We start from the raw sequence: 8826 nt of genomic DNA, 5'->3' as shown, positions 1-8826 counted from the left end.
GAGATGATGTCGGACCAATTCCCTACTGAACGGTCTAAGGGGGCTTTCGTGGTCAGTCTCCTGTTTGGAAAGGCCTTGTCATGGGCCACACCACTCTGGGACCGCAATGATCCCGCCACTGCTACTATCCAGTCCTTCTTCTCAGTAGTACGTAGTGTTCTTGAGGAGCCAGCCCGGGCCTCCTCAGCCGAGACTGCTTTGCTGAACCTCGTCCAAGGGAGTTCTTCTGTGGGCAAATACGTCATCCAGTTCCGTGCCCTCGCCTCTGAGCTATCCTGGAACAATGAGACTCTCTGCACGATTTTCAAGAAAGGCTTATCCAGTAACATCAAAGATGTCCTGGCCGCACGAGAAATTCCTGCAAATCTGTCTGAACTTATCCATTTGGCCACCCGTATCGACATGCGTTTCTCGGAAAGACGCCAGGAACTTCAACAGGAAAAGGATCTTGTTCGCACCAGGCAATTTCTCTCCCTGGCTCCTCTCTTCCAACGTCCTTTGCAATCTGTTCCTGTGCCTTCCGCCGAGGAGGCTATGCAAGTGGATCGGTCCCGCCTGACCCTACAAGAGAGGACTCACCGCCGTAATGAGAATTTGTGCCTGTACTGTGCTAGTACTGAACACTTCCTAAAAGACTGTCCTATCCGCCCTCCGCGTCAGGAGAAACGCACTCACCTACTTCACAAGGGTGAAACGACTCTTGGTGTGAATTCTGCCTCTCCACGTCTGACTGTACCTGTGTGGATTTCTCCTTCCGCCAACTCCTCCTTCTCAGCAGTGGCCTTCTTGGACTCTGGTTCTGCAGGAAACTTTATTTTGGCCTCTTTCGTTAATAAGTTCGGCATCCCAGTAACCCGTCTCGTCAAACCGCTCTTTATCTCTTCTGTTAACGGAGAAAAATTGGACTGCACTGTGCACTACCGCACAGAACCCCTGCCCATGAGCATTGGACTGCACCATGAAAAAATTTAATTTTTCATTCTGCCTAACTGCACCTCTGAAGTTCTTCTCGGCCTGCCGTGGCTCCAACGTCATGCTCCTACCCTCGACTGGACCACCGGGGAGATCAAAAGTTGGGGTCCTTCTTGTCACAAACGATGCCTCACATCTGCTCCCACTTGTCAAACCCCTGAGACTCCACCTTTACCGGGCCTTCCCAAGGCTTACCAGGACTTTTCAGATGTTTTCTGCAAAAAGCAAGCAGAGATCTTATCACCTCATAGGCCTTATGATTGTCCCATTGACCTCCTTCCTGGTACCACTCCGCCCCGTGGCAGGATTTACCCTCTGTCAGCCCCAGAGACTCAAGCCATGTCTGAGAATATCTAGAAGAACTTAAAGAGAGGTTTTAAAGAGAAGTCCTCAACCCCTGCTGGAGCGGGGTTCTTCTTTGTTTCTAAAAAGGATGGATCCTTGCGACCATGTATTGACTACCGCGGTTTAAATAAAATTACCATCAAAAACCGCTATCCCCTGCCTTTGATCTCTGAACTCTTTGACCGTCTTCGCGGAGCAAATATCTTCACTAAATTGGACTTAAGGGGCGCGTATAATCTTATTCGCATCTGGAAAGGTGATGAGTGGAAGACCGCTTTCAATACCAGAGATGGACATTTTGAATATTTAGTTATGCCCTTTGGGCTCTGCAATGCCCCTGCAGTATTCTAGGACTTCGTTAATGAGATCTTTCGGGACTTATTGTATACCTGTGTTGTGGTTTACTTGGATGACATCTTGATTTTTTCCTCTAACTTAGAAAAACACCGACGTCATGTCCGTCTAGTGCTCCAAAGACTTTGTGAAAACCACCTGTACGCTAAATTTGAAAAATGTCTCTTTGAATGCAACAGTCTTCCTTTCCTAGGTTACCTAGTCTCTGGCCAAGGGCTTCAAATGGACCCAGATAAACTGTCAGCGGTTTTGGATTGGCCACACCTTTCTGGACTCCGCGCTATCCAACGCTTCCTGGGATTTGCCAACCATTACCGACAGTTTATTCCCCACTTCTCCACCATAGTGGCCCCTATTGTGGCTCTGACCAGGAAGAATGCTAATCCTAAGTCGTGGCCTCCACAAGCGGATGAGGCCTTCAATCGTCTCAAAACTGCCTTCGCCTCTGCACCAGTTCTGTCCAGACCTGATCCGTTGAAGCCATTCTTCCTGGAAGTTGACGCTTCCTCAGTTGGAGCCGGAGCCATACTTCTTCAAAAAAACGCTACCGGACATTACATTACTTGTGGTTTTTTCTCAAAAACTTTCTCTCCGGCAGAAAATAATTACTCTATTGGAGATCGTGAACTTCTGGCCATCAAATTAGCACTCGAGGAGTGGAGACATCTATTGGAGGGTTCCAAACACCTGTTTGCGCTAGAATGTGCACCAGAATTGAAACAACCCCAACTAACTCTCCATTTTACTGAGAAAACACAAGAAGGGGCATGACCATTGGGGAAAGGGAGCAAAATTGCAGTTTTCTTATAAATTTCTGCTCACAACCACAAATAAAAAATGTTGGGTTTTGCGGCACATTTTATGGTAAAAATCTTATTACAGAGTAAAATTGGTCACATTAAAAAACAAGCCCTCACATGGGTCTGTAGGTGGAAAAATAAGAGTTATGGATTTTAAAAAGGGAGGAGATAAAAATGAAAATGCAAAAATGAAAATTGGCTATGTCCTTAAGGCCAAAATGGCTCCCTGCCTGATGATCTATGAAAGAAAGAAAGAAAAAATTGGAGACCCTATAGTAAAGTAAGTTTGGGTGGCAAGAAAGAGTAAAAAGTGATACATGAAATGTTCACCTTTTCTGTTTGTGGAATAAACACTACAACAGTATAGGCAGAAATGGTATAAAATTATATACCAATGTAGTTTGCAGAAAGAAATCCAATCTTAAAGATCACATTTTTGGCACAGTCTAGTCATTAGGCATAATTGTTCTCTCATAATTCTTCAACAGTGGTCTGCCAAAATATCTGCCATCATCTATTTGGCTAACTGTATCCTATGTCTATGGGCAGCTTAAAGGGGTACTCCGGCCGTAAGAAATCTTATCCCGCTGCTGGGGACCTCCCCCAATCTCTCATGCAGCACCCCCTATCATCAGCCTCACGGAGCGAAGATCGCTTTGTGTCTGATGACTCACAATCACGGGGCCGGAGTATGGTGACGTCACGGCTCCACCCCTTGTCACCATAGGCTTGCATTGAGGGGATGGGACGTGATGTCACAAGGGGGTGGAGCCGTGAGGTCACCATACTCTGGTCCCGTGATTGTGAGTCATCAGACACGGAACAATCTTCGCTCTGTGAGGCTGATCATAGGGCGTGCTGCATGAGAGATTGTGGGGGTTCCCAGTGGTGGGATCCCCGTAATCAGACATCTTATCCCTTTCCTTTGGATAGGGGATAAGATGTCTTAGGGCCGGAGTACCCCTTTAAAGGGAATCTGTCATTAGTTTTAAAAGCTATTGGAAGCTGCAGGGAAAAGGCAACGCTATGTGTGAGAGTGGTGTTTCGCAGTGTTAAAGATCTTTCTTGGTAAGGGCATGGTCACACTATGGAATGTTCTACTCTGAATTCCATACCCTTTCTTCTCTACCATAAATGTCTAAAGTTTTGTCACAGAATTTCCATTGGGTAAAAACCTTAAAAGTAATGGTAGTGTGCTGCAAGACCAAATCTGCATGGAATTCCCCCTAGATTCACCCCAAATTCCTTAGTGTGAACTAGTCCTTAGAGAGTGTGTCACACTGAAAGATTGATAGATGTAGGTCAGCAAAGAGAGTGCAACTGACAGGCCGTTATTTCTGGAGTGCCACGAAAGTGCAAGAGCCAGGTCTGTGGTGTAAGGTCGCATGACCCAGAAACAGTGGAACTAACTGTGTGACACCCTCAAGCCAAAGGCACTTGAGGGTTAGATGAGACTGCAACAGAACACTTGTATAAGGGAGGTCCCCTAGGGACTAGTGGATAGGGGTATACTGTAAACTACCCAGTTGTAACATTCAATTATTGGCACCACATATGGAAAGGCTATGCAAGTGAATATTTTTGGTGCAGAGTAAACATATATTTGCAGCATTTTACATTTCATTTCCACTTGCCATTCCACACACCTACACTAAAACACATGCACTCCACATTTATGTTGGATGTCCTGGAAGTTTAACCTTAAGGACCAATCCCATTTTCACCTTAAAGGGGTAGTCCAGTGGTGAAAAACTTATCCCCTATCCTAAGGATAGGGGATAAGTTTGAGATCGCAGGGGTCCGACCGCTGGGGCCCCCTGCGATCTCTCTGTACGGGGCCCCGGCTCTCCGCCGAGATAGCGGGTGTCGACCCCCGCACGAGGCGGCGGCCGACACGCCCCCTCAATACATCTCTATGGCAGAGCCGGAGATTGCCGAAGGCAGCGCTTCGGCTCTGCCATAGAGTTGTATTGAGGGGGCGTGACGGCCGCCGCCTCGTGCGGAGGTCGACACGCCCCCTTCCCGCGGGCTGTCGGGGCTCCGTACAGGAGATCGCAGGGGGCCCCAGCGGTCGGACCCCCCGCGATCTGCAACTTATCCCCTATCCTTAGGATAGGGGATAAGTTGCTCACCACTGAATCACCACTGGACTACTCCTTTAACCACCAGAGCATTTTTTGCACATCTGACCACTGTCACTTTAAGCATTAATAATCCTGGGATGCTTTTACTTATGAATTTGATTCCAAGATTGTTTTTCCGTGACATATTCTATTTTAACATAGTGGTAAAAATTTTTTGATACTTGCTTCATTTCTTGGTGAAAAATTCCAAAATTTCCTGAAAATTTTGCATTGAAGCTCTCTGCTTGTAAGGAAAATAGAAATTCCAATTTTTTTATATTGATTTACATATACAATAGGTCTACTTTATGACTGCATCATAAAGTTGACATGTTTTTACTTTTGGAAGACATCAGAGGGCTTCAAAGTTCAGCAGCAATTTTCTAATTTTTCACGAAATGTTCAAAACCGGAATTTTTCAGGGACCAGTTCAGTTTTGAAGTGGATTTGAAGGGCCTTCATATTAGAAAAACCCCATAAATGACCCCATTATAGAAACTGCCCCCCTCAAAATTTTCAAAATGACATTCAGAAAGTTTGTTAACTCTTTAAGTGTTTCACAGGAATAGCAGCAAAGTGAAGGAGAAAAGTAAAAATCTTCATTTTTTACACTCGTATGTTCTTGTAGACCCAGTTTTTGAATTTTTACAAGGGGTAATAGGAGAAAAAGCCCCCCTAAAATTTATAACCCAATTTCTCTCGAGTAAGGGAATACCTCATATGTGTCTGTGAAGTGTTCGGCGAGTGCAGTAAAGGACTCAGAAAGGAAGGAGCGGCAATGGGATTTTGGAGAGTGAATCTTGCTGAAATGGTTTTTGGGGGTATGTCGCATTTAGGAAGCCCCTATTGTGCCAGAACAGCAAAAAAAAAAAACACATAGCATACTATTTTGTAAACTACACCCCTCAGGGCATGTAACATGGGGTCCAGTGAGCCTTAACACCCCACCGGTGTTTGACGACATTTCGGAAAAGTCGGATGTGTAAATGAATATTTTTTTCCACTAAAGTGCAGCTTCTTTACCCAAATTTACCATTTTTACAAGGGGTAATGGGAGAAAATTCTCCCCAAAATGTGTAACCCCATATGGAAATACCCCATGTAAGGATGTAAAATGCTCTGCGGGTTGAGCTGTTGCCGGTGGATACGACCTGGTTGCTTCCGCCGCTGCAAGACCATCCCGCTTTGTGGCGGGCTCTGGTGAAAACTAGTAGCAACTTAGAACTGGTCCACCGACACGGTCCACGCCAATCCCTCTCTGACACAGAGGATCCGCCTCCAGCCTGCTGAATCCTGACAGTAGATCCGGCCATGGATCCCGCTGAGGTCCCGCTGCCAGTTGTCGCTGACCTTACCACGGTGGTCGCCCGGCAGTCGCAACAGATAGTGCAACAAGGCCACCAGCTGTCTCAACTGACTGTGATGCTACCACAGCTTCAGCAACCATCTCCTCCGCCAGCTCCTGCACCTCCTCCGCAGCGAGTGGCCGCATCCAGCCTCCGTTTATCATTGCCAGACAAGTTTGATGGGGACTCTAAACTTTGCCGTGGTTTTCTCTCACAATGTTCCCTGCATTTGGAGATGATGTCGGACCAATTTCCAACTGAAAGGTCAAAGGTGGCTTTCGTGGTCAGTCTTCTGTCTGGGAAAGCCCTGTCATGGGCCACACCGCTCTGGGACCACAATGATCCTGTCACTGCCTCTGTACACTCTTTCTTCACGGAGATTCGAAGTGTCTTCGAGGAACCAGCCCGAGCCTCTTCTGCCGAGAATGCCCTGCTGAACCTGGTCCAGGGTAATTCTTCAGTAGGCGAGTACGCCATCCAATTCCGTACTCTCGCCTGGAATAACGCGAGAGTACTCTTGTCCTGGAATAATGAGGCCCTCTGCGCGACCTTCAAAAAAGGCCTATCCAGTAACATCAAAGATGTGCTGGCCGCACGAGAAATCCCTGCTAACCTGCATGAACTTATTCATCTGGCCACCCGCATTGACATGCGTTACCGCACAGAACCCCTCTTAATGTGCATTGGACCCCATCACGAAAAGATTGAATTTCTGGTACTTTCTAACTGCACCTCTGAAATTCTTCTTGGACTACCTTGGCTGCAACGTCATTCCCCTACCCTTGACTGGACCACCGGGGAAATCAAGAACTGGGGTGCTTCTTGCCACAAAAAATGCCTTATGTCTGCTCCCAGTCCTGCCAGTCAAAACCCTATGGCTCCTCCGATACCAGGTCTCCCCAAGGCCTATCTGGACTATGCTGATGTTTTTTGCAAAAAACAAGCAGAGACTTTGCCTCCTCACAGGCCTTATGACTGTCCTATTGATCTCCTCCCTGGTACTACTCCACCCCGGGGCAGAATCTAGCCTCTGTCTGCTCCGGAAACACAAGCCATGACGGAGTACATCCAAGAAAATTTAAAAAGGGGATTTATCCGCAAGTCTTCCTCCCCTGCCGGAGCAGGGTTCTTCTTTGTCTCCAAAAAAGATGGTTCCTTACGACCATGTATTGATTACCGCGGTCTTAATAAAATCACTGTAAAAAACCGCTCTCCCCTGCCTCTTATCTCGGAACTCTTTGACCGCCTACGTGGCGCCAACATCTTTACCAAATTGAATTTAAGAGGTGCATATAATCTCATCCGCATCAGGGAAGGGGGACGAGTGGAAGACCGCGTTTAACACCAGAGATGGACACTTTGAATATCTGGTTATGCCCTTTGGGCTTTGCAACTCCCCTGCCATCTTCCAGGACTTTGTAAATGAAATTTTTTGTGATTTATTATATACCTATGTTGTGGTCTACCTGGACAATATTTTGATTTTTTCTTCTAAATTAGAAGAACACCGCCGGCATGTCCGCATGGTTCTTCAGAGACTCTGGGACAATCAGTTATATGCCAAGATGGAGAAATGTCTCTTTGAATGCCAATCTCTTCCCTTCCTAGGATATTTAGTCTCTGGCCAGGGACTCCAAATGGACCCGGACAAACTATCAGCCGTGTTGGATTGGCCACGCCCCTCCGGATTCCGAGCTATCCAACGTTTCTCTGGGTTTGCCAATTACTACAGACAATTTATTCCACATTTTTCCACCATTGTGGCCCCAATTGTGGCCCTAACCAAGAAAAACGCAAACCCTAAGTCCTGGCCTCCTCAAGCGTATCAAAACTGCCTTTTCTTCTGCTCCCGTACTCTCCAGACCTGATCCATCTAAACCCTTCTCACTGGAGGTAGACGCCTCCTCGGTGGGAGCTGGAGCTGTACTCCTACAGAAAAATTCTTCAAGACATGGTGTTACTTATGGTTTCTTTTCTAGGACCTTCTCTCCGGCGGAGAAAAACTACTCCATTGGTGATCGGGAACTACTGGCCATAAAACTGGCCCTCGAGGAATGGAGGCACCTGCTGGAGGGGTCCAAATACCCAGTTATTATATACACTGATCACAAGAATCTCTCTTATCTTCAGTCTGCCCAACGGCTGAACCCTCGCCAGGCTAGGTGGTCGTTGTTCTTTGCCCGTTTTAACTTTGAGATTCATTTTCGCCCCGCTGACAAGAACATTAGGGCTGACGCCCTCTCTCGTTCCTCGGATGCCTCTGAAATGGAAGCCTCCCTGCAGCACATTATTCCTCCTGACTGTCTGATCTCTGCTTCCCCAGCTTCCATCAGACAAACTCCCCCTGGAAAGACCTTCGTCCCTCCACGCCAGCGCCTCAGGATTCTAAGGTGGGGACACTCCTCACACCTCGCTGGCCATGCTGGCGTCAAAAAATCCGTACAGCTCATCTATCGTTTTTATTGGTGGCCTACCCTGGAAGCAGATGTTGCTGATTTTTTTCGGGCTTGTACCCGGGACAAGACTCCTCGCCAGAAGCCTGCCGGTCTCCTTCATCCTCTGCCTGTTCCTGAGCTACCATGGTCTCAGATTGCTATGGACTTTATTACAGACTTGCCTTCATCCCATGGCAACACAGTTATTTGGGTGGTCGTTGATCGTTTCTCCAAGATGGCACATTTTATTCCTTCACGGGCTTCCTACGCATATCGTCTCGGATAGAGGTGTTCAATTTGTGTCGAAATTCTGGAGGGCCCTCTGTAATCAGCTTAAAATCAAATTAAACTTCTCATTTTCCTATCATCCCCAATCCAATGGGCAAGTGGAAAGAGTTAATCAGGTTCTTGGTACCTATTTGCGACATTTTGTTTCCTCCCGCCGGGATGA

The sequence above is a fragment of the Hyla sarda genome, chromosome 11 (genome assembly GCF_029499605.1).
Source record: "Hyla sarda isolate aHylSar1 chromosome 11, aHylSar1.hap1, whole genome shotgun sequence".
Taxonomy (NCBI): Eukaryota; Metazoa; Chordata; class Amphibia; order Anura; family Hylidae; genus Hyla; species Hyla sarda.
Note: the sequence above shows the minus strand (reverse complement) of the source record.